Source organism: Xyrauchen texanus, chromosome 42, assembly GCF_025860055.1.
Source record: "Xyrauchen texanus isolate HMW12.3.18 chromosome 42, RBS_HiC_50CHRs, whole genome shotgun sequence".
NCBI lineage: Eukaryota > Metazoa > Chordata > Actinopteri > Cypriniformes > Catostomidae > Xyrauchen > Xyrauchen texanus.
In genome coordinates this window covers 6459856-6478067 of record NC_068317.1, presented here as the reverse complement: position 1 = coordinate 6478067, position 18212 = coordinate 6459856, and the positions used below count along the sequence as shown (strand labels likewise).

Here is an 18212-nt window from a genome sequence, read left to right as displayed (position 1 = left end):
TTTGTCTCCTTTATCTTATTTAAGCATAAATTTTGGTTGGTTTATACATACTTTTTATTCTTCCTTCACCTGTACTTGTCTTTAAGATTGTATTCATACATTGTTTGATCTTATTAAACATTTATATATAAAAAATATATATATGTTTTAGCACCATTTATGGACTTTTCGGATGGTCTTTTACCCACCATAGGCACATTTTCCAACTTATATCAAAGTAAAATTAGCGATCTGGAGTGATTTCAATGTGACGCCATCTGACCAGCTTAAATACGGAACAAATCACATCACATATTGATTCGATGCGGGATGGATAATGTTATCTTTAAATATGGGATGATCCTGTATTTTATGGGACAGGCGGCAACCCTACTGCAGGCATTAAAGCACTATTATGTGTACTGTAAAACTGCATTGATGTGAAGATTGTGAGACATGTATGTTTGTGGGACTAAAGTGTTCTACATAAGTGACATTATATAAACATCACAATACTTGATTTTAATGTGAGGAAACCAGAAGGATTTTTAAGAATGAGAAACCCCAAATAATTTTTGGATGACCTGTAATCTGTAACATACACATGAGTGACAGTTACATAAAAACGGTTGAGGACAAAAAAAGGGACTATTTTTTCAGCCACCTCCTCTCTTTTATCTCATCTGAGGCACTTTGTGGAGTCTTTTGAATACTTTTGACAGGCGACCTTGTGTCTCTCTAGTTTATTCTTGGTTTTCAGTTTTTATTTCATAAAAGGGAGAACTATTTCAAATGCTCCTTATGCGTTGAACCTTATAGAAAGTGCACTTTTTAATCAATATTTCTGTATGAATTGTAGGCAAATGTGATAAATAATCAAATGATCACTTATGCCTAAATCAAAAAAGACAATTTCTTGAATTAGAGTAAAAAATTAATAAATAGAGAAATAAAATCTAAGCAGAAACTAATAGTAAACAGAATAATATGGAATAGAATTTTTGTTCATTAGAGTGAGTCTGGGGTTGCTTAAATCATGCCCCCACAAGAGATGGTCCCATTAAACAAGAAAAAATACTTGTATTGCAGGAAGCAGCTCCAATAAATACGTAGGTGGAAGGACAGGAAAAGTTGAACTCTGAGTTTGAATAAAATGTAGCGGAACAGATTAACTGAAAGTTCTCAAAGAGATCAGTAAAACTGGCTAAAGAATTATCTATATAAACATCCCCACACTTGGCCAGGCCTACCCTTCACCACTTTGCAAAAGAACAATCCATTTTGCCAGCTGGGAACAGATGATTATTACAGATATAGGACTTAACATGGAGAAATCTTTGAGTTTATTCATTTGCCTAAACAGTGACAATATACTAATCATGGAACTTACTACTGGGCTTGAAGGATAATGAGAAAGAGAAAAGAGCAATTTTGTCATTATTAGAGCAGAAAGTGATTGGGAGATAAAAGTTTTTGCTTCTGCTTTACACAAGTCGGTCTCCAAGGATTTATCCCAGCCAATAATATTTTGCAGCCCAGTAGTAACCTACAGTATTAGAATAGGAAGAGATAAACCTAGCAATCGTTGCATTTCAAACAGCTCCATACAAATTCTAGAATTCTTTCCTCTCCACAAAAATTACAACATGGCTTTATTCAGCAAAAAAATAATAAAGAGAGAGAGAATCTGGGAAAATGAATGGGAGAGATTAAAACAAGATTTTTACAGTTAATTCTACATGCCAGAGATAAGTGCAATGCAAGTGATTAACCAGAGTTAGACATGCAAAATGGACAAAGTTTCCTTTGTAAAGCAAGGCAATTGATCGGGAAACACTCACTTTTGGAGGGGTTTAATTTGTAACCTGGGAACCTGCCAAAGTCTGATAACATCTGCACTGTTTTAGGGCATTTTGCACTAGAAAAAACTGGTCATCCACGTACAGAGAAACCCTGCATTCCATGCTCAGTTCAATACCCTGTATAGACTGCAAGGTTTTAAGCATAATGGATAGTAGTTCAACAGCTAAAGCAAATAGGAGAGGGCTTAATGGGCAGCCCTGTCTTGTGCCCCTTGATAGTGGAAAGAATTGTGAACACAATTGGTATGTTACAACAGATGCTATGGGAGTAGAATAAATCAACTGAATCCATGACACGTATTTTACCACCACCTCTTGGGCATCCCTGGATATAAGAGAAGGTAAAACCCTGAGAAGCCTCTTGATGTTAGTATAATAAATGATGACCATTAATAAAGCCTATCTAATCTGGTGGGGGATTAACATTACCCAATTTTAGGGTTCAGCCCTCCAAAATCCAAATTTAACCACTGGGTACAAACATTAAAACAAGTCAGAGTAAGAACTAAAAAGGTCTTAAATTAGGGCAAATTAGCGAACTCAAAAAGGCAACAGCCTCCATTCAGAAACAGTCTTTCAACATATAAATCACAACTTTTTTTAAGCAATGACATATTGGTCATACAATGTCCTTGACTCCTTGAGTGTGTAAATGTGAAAGTTTCCTCCCTGAAAATTACTCTCGAGGGAGAGAGTTGCTAGTTATAGCAAGTAAAATTTGACACCCTTCCGATAGAGTGCTTGTTTAATTTCGTTCAATGAAACACGTTTCCTCAATAGGGCAACGCAGAGATCCGGGCATATTCTGATGACATTTTCCTTGAATTTCATCTCATGATGCCTGGCCCATTGCATCACTCTTTCCTTTGCTTGAAATCGGTGAAAAAAATACCACAAAAAGTTGCAGGTTATTGCCATACACCAGCTTTTGAACAGGAGAACGTGTGCTCTCTCAAGTTCTGGCGGCTTGTCAAAATCCTCTGTGCCCGTCATCTTGAACAACATTTCATCATCAAACTTCACAAAGTTTCACAACACTTTCACCACTTTCACTACATTCCAGGACACTCACAATCCTCAAATTAGTACAAATTAGTAAAGAGTAGTGTCTCTAGTTTCATTTGATATGCGGCTTTAAAAAAATCTGTTTATTTTCCGCACGTCAGTGTACTTATACACATGATGTCCACATACACATGATGTCCATGTTCCTTCAAAAGTTGAAAAAAATACATGTTAGTTATATTTAATATTTTTCAACATTAACACATCAATTCACTGTACAATACGGTTCTATTCATTAACATTAGTAAATGCATTCCTATATATTTACTCTACATGCATGTATTCATGCAAAGGCTGGATAATGTTGCTTTCAGAGGCTTTATATGGAGTTAGGATGAAAATAAGGTACATTTATAACTGTTCTGAGACCAGTGCAGACAGACAGTACACTGGAGGTTAAGTCATTCACTAAATAGGGAGCAAGGGAGCATCATATATCATTCTATGCAGCCAAGTGCATTCACTCCTAACATCTGGTCATAAGTTCAGTTTCAGGCTGCAGATGATGTTTGGATCACTCAACATGTTTGGCAGACATGGAACAATGATAATCAGTACATATATTCTGAATTTTATAATGCAAAATGTAATTTTAACATGGTTGGCAGTGATTGGATGATGACGGTCATTGCTTTGAATAAGAATTAGTAATTCAGCTTTATAGAAAATCAGCTTTAATGTCTATAATGTCTCAAAACATGAATAACCATCACTCCTAGACACATAATAAACTATTTGATTTAAAAAAATAAATAAAAAAGTACTTTCTATAACTTGGTATAGACATATGTGGGCATACATTTTTATGAAATCTATTTGCTCTAGATTTGTTTTTTATTAGGTCCTACTAGTTGAAAATCAAAAAATACACACAATAGTACTTTTACTTAAAAATGAAGTATTCAACTTCGCTACCTTTATTTTTCACCGCAATTACAAAGTAAAAATCAATACATAGTGTTTCTGAATTTTTGGGAGGAAGAAAGTTATACACACTAAATCGTTTATAAATGAAAATGTGCCTGCAGGGCACGGCATCATGAGCACAGCAGCTTGTATAAACTGCCATCAGTGTCCTCTCTTTTCTAGTTTCTCCAAGATTTTCTGCCATGTCACTATACAACATTGGCTAATTCTCGGGGCCAGCAAAGCCTTCTCTGCTGGCCTAGCATGCCAAATTAATAAATATTTTTCATCCTTTCATTCTCAATTACCTTTTTGCCTATGTGTTTTTAATCGCTTTCTACTCTTAAGTAATCTAAAACAAATAGAGGAAAATAAAAGTTTATCCAGTCAGAATTTATTCCTTGATGATTACAAGCGAAGCGTGACAACTGTTTCACCAATCACATGCCTGAAGACAAAGCAGTGCATGAGTTTGAGCTCCACCCCCTCAGGCCTTCAGAATTTCCACAGAATCCCTCAACAGTGCAAATGAATGAGCAAATAAAGTCAGATTGTCAGATTCATCAGCCAATCAGATTGATTTATTTGTTCTTGGTGGGTGTGATCTTTAGAATATGTCCCGGTCGAGGCCTTCTAGCTAGCATTGAGTGATGCAATCACGCAATTAAGTGACGTAATTTGAAAGCGAAGAGCGTGAGATGCCGACGAGTCGGCTGTCAATACTGCTGCTATTGCCATTGAGAGAGATCCTTATGGATTTAAAAACCTGAGATGTTCTGCATGACGTGTGATTACTTAATTTATTAAACAGAAAAGAGGACTGATTTCCACTTCAAGTAAATTGGTAAGTGCTTTTTGCATTTTTATAGCAACATCAGGAGTTTTCTAAGTGTAAATTAGGCTGCTGGAGTATTCAGTGTCGGATCAAGTTTTGATAAGTAGAGCTGTGCTCCATTCAACACAGAAAGTCAGATTTTACAACTTCCTACTAGGAAAAGTGCAATGGATGCATCTTGATTTCAGAATTACAATTTGTAGGCTCGTGCAGGAATTCAGAACTCCGATTTTGCCGAGATTCAGGGGCATGATGTCACACAAACATGTAAAAAGTAAGTGATAAACATTCACATTATTAATTAATATTGATGAATGAGTTTGTTTCCACATTACATGATATTAAAGCTGGTTTAACAAATGCCTGCAGAAACAGATGTATAAAACATTATAATCTCTTTTGATAATCGTACACCTGAAGCACAAATGATAGCGCTGCAGCATTGTTTATCAGTTGGGTTGCTAGGAGACATCTCTAATGAGAGTCAAACACTGCTAAGCTAACGGGAGAGTTGCAGTTCTGAATATCGGGGAATGGAATGCATTGATGGTCGAGATATCAAGAAGGAATATCCCACATCCAACTTGAATGAACGCAGCATAACCGTGTACCCTGACAAATGAAATTTATTGCAAGCGACATTTAAATCACAAATATTATTAGATTTTTCCAGGTATAGACCTCGGTAGATTCATATGAAAAATTATGATTTTTAAATGTCTGTTTGGGAGACGTTCCTTTCACTAAACAGTCATGCTGCAGTTAAAATTAGGTTGTCTAAAATAGGTTGGTAAAATTAAGTGTCGTTTCAAGTTCTGGCATTCGTGTGTGGACGTGTTTTTAAAATGTCAATTAGTCTTACTTGTTAGCTGTGACATAATGTATGATGCCCAAAGGCATAGGGTGTATTATTCATTGTGAAACTGTGTTTTATTAATGGCATGAATCACACTGAGACTAGACATTAAATGCACGGCCCGCCTCTGTTATACATGAACTGTCATACTGTGATTTTCTGCATAATTAATTTGATTCAGTAAAGGAGCCGTTCATTCAGGTACGAGGGAACCGTCTGAACACGTTTAACCACTGATCAAACTTCACTTGTTTTTAAGGTAGGCAATGTTTTAACAGTCAAACATTAACACAATGTAGTTTGACATAAATGTGGGGATATCTTGTTTACTTGCAAATGTATGTCTAAAACAAACTTTCTAAATACCTTAGATGTCGGAAATAAATGGAGACAAAATGCCACCAAAATTGCCAAAAATATCACAGAAATTCTAAATATGGTGGCAAAAAATGCCCACACAACAAGTTCCAGTGTTTTATTAAAAAATATCTGATAGTTACAATTACATATATTACAATCTTCTTTTGACTTTTCACTAAACATAATTTTTTTCCTGCCGTCTGGTTCCTCATACCATTATATGCACAAACAGGCTCTCCGCTTCTATCAATCAACATCAGTTCGGTATTGTACTCCCGCATTGAATTCCATAACAGTTCGCCCCTCTTGTTCAAAATGAACTGTCCTAGCGGGTAACACTCTTCTCATGGTGCTGTACTGTAATTCTCTGCACTGTGCTGCTGTTTATCTGTCTGAAAAGACTCACTCACTAGAGGCCAAAAGTGCACAAAGGATGGATGTTATTTAAGGAAGGTATGAGAAATCACAAAACATAATGGAACCAAATGCTACAATTTACTTAATAATAATAATAATAATATCTCAATATGTTAAATAACCATAATGTTAAGTAAGACTATTATTACAACAGTAATACTGTCACCCACACAAGAAGAGACAGTCACAATGTCGAATACAAACAGCTTTATTAAAGACAAAGCGTGCAACAGTACAAAAAGGGCAAATCCAGTGAAGAATGGTCAGGGTGAGCGTTAGGTCAAAAGCCGGGGAATCAAGATATAAACAAGGGGGCAAATCCGGGAGAGAGTGGTCAACGAGAGCGGGAGGTCGAAGCCGGGAAACAAGCACAACTAGACAGGACTAGCGGGATGAAAAAACAAGGGAACTAGGGGAACACTAGCGGTGGCAAAGCGAAGGGGTAAACTAGAACAATAACCAACAGGAGTGAGACGAATGTGCTGTGGTATTTATAGAGGTGAGTGCAGGTGTAAACAATGATGTGGTGATTGGGACGAGTGCAGGTTTATTTAATGTTCTGGCGATTGGGAGCGGGCATGCGAGCCCGAGGAGGGAGACCTGCTAACGAGCATGAGAGCTCGTTGGAGCAAAACGAGCGTGCAAGCTCGAGGGAGCAAAACGAGCGTGGAAGCCCGAGGGAGCAAAACGAGCGTGCGAGCTCGAGGGAGCAAAACGAGCGTGGAAGCTCGAGGGGGCGGAGCGAGGGAGCGGGGTTCGTGACAGTACTCCCCCCTCTGTAACGGACGGCTCCTGACGGCCGCGCTCGGCTGCGAGGAGCGCGACCTCTGGGAAGCGGTGCAGAGTGAACCGAATAACAGGTGATTCCAACAAACAAAACCCCCAGAACAGAAACCCCCACAAAACACAAAAACCAAAATGAGGGCAGTCTAAGGGGCACAAAGGGAAATGAAACAGTCCATGGGGTCAATGGGCAGTTCAAGGCAAGGTCAGGGGGAACATAGCGGACAGGCGGGTGGTCGGGAGATCTAGGGGGCAGCCATAGGGCAGAGACTGGGTCAGGGGGTCTGGAAGGCGACTGGAGGACAGGGACTGGGTCCGGGGGCCTGGAGGGTGACCACCGGACAGGGACGGAACTAGGGGACCTGGGAGGTGGCCACGGGACAGGAATAGGGTTAGGAGGTCTGGGAGGAGGCCACAGGACAGGGACAGGGTCAGGAGGCCAGGGAAGAGGCCACTGGACAGGAAGAGGGTCAGGAGGCCAGGGAAAAGGCCACAGGGCAGGAAGAGGGTCAGGAGACCATCGGGAGGCGGAGCCGTAGGAGGCTAGAGAGGTGGAGCCCTAGGAAGCTCTGGAGTCTCTGGGAGTAGAGCTGTGGGAGGCTCAGGGAAAAAGGTCGTGGAAGACTCGAGAGGCTCTAGAGGTGGAGCCCTGGAAGGCTCGAGAGGCTCGAGGGGGGGAGCCATGAAAGACTCAAGAGACGGAGCCCCGAGAGGCTCAGGAGGAGGAGGAGCCCTGGAAGACTCGAGAGACGAAGCCCCAAGAGGCCGGAGGGGAGGAGGAGCCCTGAAAGACTCAAGAGGAGAAGCCCTGAGAGGATTGAGGGGAGGAGGAGCCCTGAGAGACTCAAGAGACGAAGCCCTGAGAGGCTTGAGAGGGGGAGGAGCCCTGAAAGACTCGAGGGACGGAGCCCTGAGAGACTCGAGAGGAGAAGCCCTGAGAGGCTTGAGGGGTGGAGTCGTGAAAGACTCGAGGGATGGAGCCCTGAGAGGCTCGAGGGGTGGAGTCGTGAAAGACTCGAGGGATGGAGCCCTGAGAGGCTCGAGAGGAGAAGCCCTGAGAGGCTTGAGAGGGGGAGGAGCCCTGAGAGACTCGAGGGACGGAACCATGAGAGGCTCGAGAGGAGGAGGAGCCCTGAGAGACTCAAGAGACGAAGCCGTGAGAGGCTTGAAGGGTGGAGGAGCACTGAAAGACTCGAGGGACGGAGCCCTGAGAGGCTCGAGAGGAGGAGGAGCCCTGAAAGCCTCGAGAGGAGAAGCCCTGGGAGGCTTGTGAGGCGGAGGCCACGAGGGCTCTGAGGGGCGAGCAGAGGCTGGCAGAGTCGTGGAAGAATCTGAGGGCGGAGCAGAGCCCGGCAGAGCCTTGGAAGACTCTGAGGGCGGAGCAGAGCCCGGCAGAGCCGTGGAAGACTCTGAGGGAACCTCTGCGGTCTTGAGCACAAGACGAGACTGGGGAGAAGGGGCCCTTTTCCTTCTCTTACGTCTTCGGCCAACAGGGGACGTGGCCATGGGGACGGTCGAGGCTACAGGCGCTGGCTCTGGGGCGGGCGAGGCTACAGGCGCTGGCTCGCTGACCGTGGCAGACATGGGCCCTGGCTCGCCGGCCGTGGCAGGCATGGGCGCTGGCTCGCTGGCCATGGCAGGCATGGGCGTTGACTCGCTGGGCGTTGACTCGCTGGCCGTGCCAGGCTTCGAGACTGGGGCCGTGTCAGGCTTCGGGACTGGGGCCGTGTCAGGCTTCGAGACTGGGGCCGTGTCAGGCTTCGGGACTGGGGCCGTGTCAGGCTTCGGGACTGGGGCCGTGTCAGGCTTCGGGACCGGGGCCGTGACTTCCTGTTGCAGTGCGCGCTGAAAACATCCGCTCTAGTGAGCTGCGTAAATCCTCCGCGCGGGACATTGTGACTGTCTTCGGTGAGGTTGGTTATTCTGTCACCCGCACAAGAAGAGACAGTCACAATGTCGAATACAAACAGCTTTATTAAAGACAAAGCGTGCAACAGTACAAAAAGGGCAAATCCAGTGAAGAATGGTCAGGGTGAGCGTTAGGTCAAAAGCCGGGGAATCAAGATATAAACAAGGGGGCAAATCCGGGAGAGAGTGGTAAACGAGAGCGGGAGGTCGAAGCCGGGAAAAAAGCACAACTAGACGGGACTAGCGGGATGAAAAAACAAGGGAACTAGGGGAACACTAGCGGTGGCAAAGCGAAGGGGTAAACTAGAACAATAACCAACAGGAGTGAGACGAATGTGCTGTGGTATTTATAGAGGCGAGTGCAGGTGTAAACAATGATGTGATGATTGGGACGAGTGCAGGTGTATTTAATGTTCTGGTGATTGGGAGCGGGCATGCGAGCCCGAGGAGGGAGACCTGCTAACGAGCATGAGAGCTCGTTGGAGCAAAACGAGCGTGGAAGCCCGAGGGAGCAAAACGAGCGTGGAAGCTCGAGGGAGCAAAACGAGCGTGGAAGCCCGAGGGAGCAAAACGAGTGTGGAAGCTCGAGGGGGCGGAGCGAGGGAGCGGGGTTCGTGACAAATACATTAATACATATACAGAACAACCACTTTTAGTTTTTTAATCAATCATATCTCTCTCTAAACACTGTGTGAAATGTTTATTTTTGCCTTATTTTATTCAGTTGTCATGTAGGTGTTAATACTTGGACATAAATAAATAAAATAAATTTAAATAAATGTATTATTAAAATGTTCTGGTTGTCCAAGAATCCTCTTGCAGCAATGCAGGTCTTTGGCATTTAGAAGCTGCTAGTTTAGGACCTGTGAGGAATCTGTTTCCCAAACTAGAGTCTGTGATATACTTGTCTTTTGTTTTGTGCATCTGGCCATCCACTTCCCTCTATTTCCTGGTTAGATATAATTTTTCAAAACTGTAAGCATAGAATAGCTTTTATCTCTCTAAAATAATAGACTTTATGAGAAAATAGAATTTCAGGAGAGATATGTTTATTTTTGCCTATTTTTAAAACCAAAATTTGACTTGCAAGTGTAAAGCAACATGTAAGAACTCATTATCTCAGCAAATGGGGAAAACCTCTACTGTATTGTGATTTACACAGGTAGTGCATCCATTTTCAATTGTTCTAATAATAAGAACATTATTACAGAGTACAAAATTAGCACTTTAAAATGCTTTTGTAAGGAATAGGTGACACAGTTTATGTTTGCCATCATGGATAAAGACAAATTTGAATAAATATCACTTAAAATACTTATTTCAAACTGTAATAATAATTTGCAATGAATGATTTTGGCCGTATTTTTGATCATCCTTGGTGAAAGGTAGCATCAATATCTTTCAAGAACAAAAATGTCTTTGTGCTCTAAAAATGGAAGCGTATATACAAATATAATATAATTTTCATAAAGTAACTTGAAACATAATTACTTGAGTAGTTTTTTGCCAAGCTACTTATTTACTCTTACTTGAGTAATATTTCACAATAATTCTACTTGTACTCAAGTGAATTATTTCTTCAGTAGCAGTACTTTTACTTAAGTAAAAAAATAAATCACTCATTCCACCAGTGCACAGTAGTCGTGCGGGGGTCTCATGAGGTTAATTTACAACATTTATACATGTGACAACCTTCCCCCGGGATGACATTTAGGAAAAATACCCTTCAACCTTTCAATTAAAATCCATCTTCATTATACTGTTACTCTTTACTCAATGCATGTGATTTTATTAAGTTCACTTGTTAAGCCGACAGCTATTACAAAAATATAATGTATTTTAATTTATAGAAAATATTGCACAAGTAATCTAGTCAGTTTTGAACTAGGTGTTTGAAATCAACAAACCAACTGTTGGAGAAACAGACATTTGTGTAATTGGCCTTTTGACTCCCTTGTGACGACTTCCCCATGTGACAACTAGCCCCTAGACCCTCCAATTGTTATTTACATGAAAGTTAGGTCACACTTGATCAGCATTAATGCAGTCAACATTGTTTCCTTGTGCGCATGGAAACCAGAAGCATTGTTCAAAGCTCAACGCTCTCAGCCTGACATTGTAGTGAGAAATAATTTGGGTTGGTTTAATGAAAGTGCAGAAGCAGGTGAGAGTGGGCTGTCTGATTAGGGAAAAGTGATTGCCCTGGAGTGCAAAGTAAATCTGGACATAGAGTCTCATTTCCTTCTGGGCTGTGTGCAGTCTCGCAGCTGCCAGGGTCCTAAATGAATTATGTAAGCATGGAAGTGTTATCCAATTCAACACAAATTCACAATTACTAAAATCCAAATGGCACGGAGCTTACCACAAACCATTCTAATGTCAAATACATGACAAACAGAAGCATTTTTAAAGGAATAGTTTAGTCATTTATAGTCATTATTCACTGATAATCTTCCCCTGTGTCAAATCTCCTAAATCTCATTCAAGGTCACATATCAGATTCAGAAAATGTTGATGTTTCGTATCAAGTTTATCCCTCTGCAAAGGACAAAATCTAATAGAGTTGAGGACACAATGAAATCCATCATCAGTAATCTCTTCCTGCTATGTTTTGCAGCCTAATGACTTCAAAACAGTCTCAACTGAATAGCATTGTTAATGCATTGCTAATAATAATTCCCCCCGTCAGAAAATAAGGAAAGACGGACAAGCAAATGATTAACAAAGATTTCAAAGCTGTTGTTGAGAATATGCCCAAGTTCATTATTCATCCTCAGTCTAGCACAATAAAAGCTTAAATGAGGCGTGTTCGCTGGGGCTACACATTCACTCAGAGTAATTGGTGGCGTCTTTGAGAGCAGTTTGAACCAGGTGACCTGAACACTCAGCCTGTGTTAGAGGCCAGAAGAAAGCTGCGCCAAAGAGTTTACATCACAACCGTGAAACGGTTTCATTCTTGGAGTAGACATTTACATTTTTATTTAAAGGATCTGCAACCAATGTGACCAATTGTGATGTTTTCTCCATTGACAAAAAGTGTGACTTGTGAAGTTAGAAAAGAACAATATCTACCTGTTCATATACAGGGTATGTTATTATGAGATATATAATACTATACACTATAAGATATATAATGTAATTACATATAATAATACATTGTAATAATACAAAAATGAAGGTTATGAATTATTCTGCTAGTAAATTGACTGGTTCCTTTAAGATTTTAAATAAAAAAAAAAAAATATATATATATATATATATATATATATATATATATATATATATATATATATATATATATATAATTAGAACAATAAATATTATTCTATGCCAACTACACTACCAGTTAAACATTTGGACACCTACTCATTCTTTATTATTATTCTAAAATGTGGAGAATAACAAGAAAAAGAGGAATAATTTTGTAAATAAATTAATGTGTACGCACAACGAGTATTTAAGCATACGTCTTTATATCGCAGTGTTTTTAAGATCGTGAGGAAAAGAAGTTCAGTTACGTGTGTCCAAACTGTCCATGGTTAAATTGCCTTTTAATACATTTCAGTAGTTCGCAGGTTAATGTAATTCTGCAGAGAACATAAAAATATGTGGCTTGCTGATATGAGGACTCAAGACTTGACATGAGCTTGAAGGCATAATCAAAAGTGACTGTGACAGGGCGGAGGGCGGGGCGGGTCGTGATTATACACACCCGGTCCCTTATCAGGCTAATTAAGCCTCCAAGAGGGATAAAGGCCAATTGTGGATGGTGGTGCGACGAGAGAGAGAGAGAGAGAGAGATCGTTTACGGACATGTCCGTCGTGTGTGTGTTTGTCTTTTGTTTAAGTTGTCATTAAAATATAATTTATATTATCAAGCCCGCTCTCGCCTCCTCCTTGCCCGACTGTAAACCCCTTTACACATGACAGAGGCTCAGAGGCTTAATTAGCCTGATAAGGCCCTCCGCCCTGTCACAGTGACTTTAAAAAACAAATTTGATATTTGATATTAACAGTGTCTTGACACTAGCATGCTGTACCTATCCCAACCATTGGTGTTATTAAACATAATGTTATGGCATAAAATAAATGACTTTAAATAAAATGATTTTGAATACAACTATATTATATTAAAATTAAATAATTTATATCATTTTACATGCAGATTTTATGAGCTCATATTATTTGAGAAACTACATTGAATGTTTTTTACGTTTAAAAAAATTCATTTGCACACTGCAAGACTATTTAATGTAAGTGAACAGTATAGATGATTGAAAGTGCTGAGAAGATGTGCTCTTTCAGTTATACTGCACATTCACATCAATCTTAACCTGAAAACAGGTCTTGGTGTTAAAAATGATTATTATTCATTTATTTGTGTGTATCCACTACCAGCTGCATCTAATTCAAACCATTCTAGAAAATCATCAAGAAAGGATTATTTTCATGGTAGGAGCTATTGTCTCCAGTCTTTAAATGCAACTGCAAAATCAATATAGATTGCTTGGAGAATCGCAGCTACAGCCAATAAAATAGAGCAATTTGAAGCACTCTTACTCAAACGACACAAGGGCACAAGATCTGTTGAACCCGTGTCAGGGAAAGCCTACAACTGAACTCACCGGAGATGTTTCCATGGCATCATTTACCAACTTTCCAATGAGGAGAAGGCATGGTAAAGAGCTCAATGAGAGAGAGAGAGAGAGAGATTTAGAACAGCAAAGTACATTTTCCATTGTGTGTTAAGCATCCCTTTGAGCTGTTGATCTACTTTCAGTGGAACAATCATGTATGCTCATGAACCACTAGGTGGCAGCACATGCAAACATTTTCACTCAGCTCTGTTGTGGAACACTTATTTAGGATAGCCTCTCAAAATATTGGGAACATTTAATATAGTTTATATAAGGTATTAACAATATATGTTACTACAAGGAACAATTCAAAAGAAATACAGAGCAATGTTGGTCAGTTTATCAAGCAATAATATGTATCTTATATATTTGAAGTCAATGGGTTTAATGTTACTATACAGATATAAAATATGCTTGGTGCTTGTAATACAATTAATAATTTAGTGCAGGTCCCTTCTCATTTCCCCCTGTTTCAGCAGATGACTGTGTTTTTGGGAACTGGTCCAGGTTTGTTACTCATTCTCATGCTTTGGTTCACATTCATCCATAAGGAATATGGTCACATGCATTTACACAAATCATTTGTGAGGAAATGGATTTCAGGGCAAGACTCAGAAGTGACTCTCGGTTAGGCCGTTTCGCAGTAGAAGCTCTCGTTTCTTCACAAGCCCAAACATGAAGACTAGAGTTCATGAAGCTCCCTTTCAAGTGAAGTTCATTAATGTCATTAATTACCCTCAAACCATCCAAAGACTGCCATTCTTTCTTTCTTGCTTTTTATTTTCCTTCTGTTATTCCTTTTATTGTTCCTTTCATTTTTCACCATTCTGTTCATTCATTCATTCGTTCATTCATTCATCCTTATTTTTTCTTTCTTTCTTTCCATAATATAATTTTAATTTAATAATTTTTTTCTTTCTTCCTTTCCTTTTTTCTATCTCTCTTTCTTTCCTTCTTTCTTTCTTATTTCTTTCTTTTCATAATATAATTTCACTTAAATTTATTTCTTTCTTCCTTTCCTTTTTTCTATCTTTCTTTTTTCTCTCAATACATCACCCTTTCATGTGTTAATTAATTAATTCATCCTTTTTTCTTTATTCTTTCTTTCTTTTCATAATACAAATTTCACTTTAATTATTTTTTCTTTTTATCTTTTCTCTCTCAATTCTTCCTTCACCGTTTTTAATTAATTAATTCATTCAATTTATTTTCTTTCTTCTCAAATCAAAGAATTATAGAAACAGAAAATATACAACCCCCGTGAATAAACTATTCCATATTAATTTTATTCATATATATAATTTACTGTATATATATATATATATATATATATATATATATATATATATATATATATATATATATATTTGCTATTGTTTGTTTTTAGTTTATACATATTATTGCGATTTATTGTTAAACCATAATCAGTGAAACAGCGTCGCTGTTACGGGAGGAAGGAGCGGGCGCCATGGCAACGCCCTCAAACCAATAACGTAAAGTGATGCAAGGAGTCGTAAATACTAATGGTTCGGTGATGGAAGGAGTGGGTCGCTGTGGATCGTTGTTAGTTCTTGAGAGCAGCAGTAGTGTGTGTATGGAGACCGCGCTCGAGCAAACTCCTGCGGTCGATAGATCGGGATGAGCACAGGAATCCGACGATCCAGCAGTCCTACTCGAATAAAGGACTATTGTATTTAAGAGAATGAGAATAAGAAGACTTAAGAGGCTTGATCACTCTGTTCATCTCACTGGCTAGGTGGCTAACTGCTTGATCTCCTAATGGAAAGACCATCTGAGTTTGTCTGATGTGAGTGCTGGTTACAATGCTTCTCGTATTTCTTTTATCGGAGCGTCTGACGCATAATAAAGTAACATCATGAATGCAGCGCGAGCGCTCCAGCCTGAAGAGTAACTGACCCGGAGAAACACAAGCCGAGACCGAGTGAACTAACTCTCGCAGGTTTGTTGGCAGTTTTATTTCCTTCTCTGTGCTAGTTTACTTTCTATCGTCCAGGTTTTCTTTTCTCTTAATGAAGTTAAATTACACTGAATGTCTGTTTCTGCACAAATTCAGCAGTTTTACATTAAATTCATTGGGCTTCAAAAGACTCAACTGAGACCACTTGTTAAATGCTTCTGTTTTTCCTTTTTGTAATTACATTTTTGCTTATTACAAATAAATATCAACATAACAATTTGAGTGAAAAGTACAATGAATTAAATAATTTTCTATTATTTGCTATGATTTGAATTTTCCTAAGAGCATTGTGTGCTTCTGATGTACAAATGAGTTAACATGGACAATGCCAAAATAAAGACAAATCTTATGTGTTTCTTATTCATTTTACTCTGTTTCTAATTAATGTTTTTGTTATGAATTTGTCAAAATCCTGAAAATTAATTAATTTCCAGATTTAAATATGATTTTGAATCACACATTTTCAAAGTTGTCTCAGACTTTTGGACCCCACTGTAAATACAGGGTTACCACAACCATGGATAATATAATAATCATAATGTATGTGTATGTGTGTATATTATATATGTATAATAAAATTATTATTATTATTATTTTCTAAAAACCTTTCTGTAGTGAATATATATTTTTTTCTTGTCATGCTTTGCTCTGAAATATTACATTGGCTAGTAATTGCTCTTTTTTTTGTGAGCAAATGTCTATAAGTTGATTGATAAATTGGTGAGACGTCCCTATTTAGTGACAGCTATATAAACAATAGAAAATAATTTATCAAAAAGTGTGGGAACCCTAAGAAGAATTTGATATATATATTTATTTATATTTTATTTTTTAAAATAAATAAAAAAAATCTAAATTGTAAAGATATGTCTGAGATGTACTTGTAGAACTAATCAAACAGTAATGCTGAAGAATGTTTTTTTTTTTTTCCAAAACCAATTAAAAGAATTATGCTTTAAGACATACAAATTATTGTCTATAATACATTACTCTCATCTTGTACTCTGAAACAGCACAGCTCAGGACATCATGAAGTCAGTGTGAGATTTCTTGGCACAGATTTTACACTTGAAATAATTTATTCTGCTGCTGACCTCAGACCAGTCTAAAGATCTCTGGATTAAACTTGTACATGTGTTATTCTGACCATTAGCAGACTTCTTGATCATGTTGAGGATCGAGACTTCTAGGAAGTACAGGCAAATGCCGTGTTTGAGTCCTATCTATTATTTAAAACCTATTTGCCCCATTGGAAAATGGTGCAATATATACAATAGGTTGTGTCAAGATGTTATGATCCTTCCCCATATGGCTAAAAGCACTATGAGAAGTTGATGTAACTTGATCGTTAAATCTTCAGTACGCAGGGAGCAGAACGTGAGAATGCCACCACACCTGTATGATAAACGGTGAGAAAAATAACCGTGCAAACCCTCAAACAAGTGTTGACATGTTTTGTTAAGCCCTATTTTTACAGATCTGCATGCAGTGTAACTCCCAATAGTATGAAAAACAAGTCAAGCCTTTCGGAAACTTGTGTTGTTATCTAGATAATCTAGGCTGTGTATTTCAATACTGTGAAGCTGAAAAGTGAGTTTTCAATGCACCCAGCTAATGAAATGAAACCCAGCCTTGAAACATGTTGACATGATAACAGATAGTGTGTCTGGTCTCATAGTAATTGTAAAAACAAGGCAGACGTTGTGTCCGATTTAATGGAAGTTATTGATTAAATTTATCTAAGCAAAGCAGTCATTTGCCTAAAGAACTCTTTTGAATTGGGATTTGTGCCTCTTCTCTTTTCCAACTAGGGATGGGTCAGGATTATTGTCTAGTCCAATTACCAACTGGTTGATTAGTGAGTTTGACCTGATCTTAATTTTATTCATATTTATTTTGAAAGATTACAATGAGTCAACTAATTGTTCAAACTAGCCGTTTGATTTAGAAAAAGGTTTTGCATTTACTTAGTGCCAACCTAAGAGTCATATTTACAAAAAAACAATATATATATATTTTTGGAAACTGAAGGGCAATCCGCAGCATCATTAAGTGTAATATTCAGGTGTCAGCTTTGAATGGCAATGTGGTTAATCGGTAAATTAGCGTATGTTTTTAGTTGTTAGTGTTTGAAAGAGAGAATTTGTTACCATTCATCATTGTCTGTGCTGTTTGCTCAGTTGTGGATGACTGTTTTTGTGATCAAACATTATTGACTCCAGCAGTCGACAACCTTGGCAACTGCAGTTCTTCACCCGGGCGCCTGCAGCTCAGCATGTGCAAAGCTAATGACAAGGCCATTGTGAACTGCATAATGTAATGGGAATAAAGTTAATACATTCAGCTCAGTTTCAAACTTGTGTGTGTGTGTGTGTGTGTGTGTGTGTGTGTGTGTGTGTGTGTGTGTGTGTCTCAATATTCTTAAGCCTTTTAGCAAAATTCTATATATGTAATATTCTATTTACTGATACTATAGTATTTGCTCTGAAATTACTTTAAATTATGTGTTTTTTTAAGAGAGCAAAGCAAAATGATTAATTAAGGAAATAAAATATAGTACAAATCAAGCAAAACTATATGCAATGCGAAATGCAAATTGTTAGACTACAACACAGTCTGTTAGGAT

General features: G+C 38.7%; 1 protein-coding gene across 1 annotated transcript in view; it reads left to right on the top strand.

Moving 5' to 3' along the window:
• Positions 1 to 15154: 15154 nt before the first annotated feature.
• Positions 15155 to 18212, top strand: part of LOC127635398 (divergent protein kinase domain 2A) — a 55720-nt gene continuing 52662 nt past the window's right edge. The window contains exon 1 of the mRNA XM_052115399.1: positions 15155 to 15568. The gene's annotated coding sequence lies outside the window, so the exon portion shown is untranslated. The remainder of the gene's footprint in view (positions 15569 to 18212) is intronic.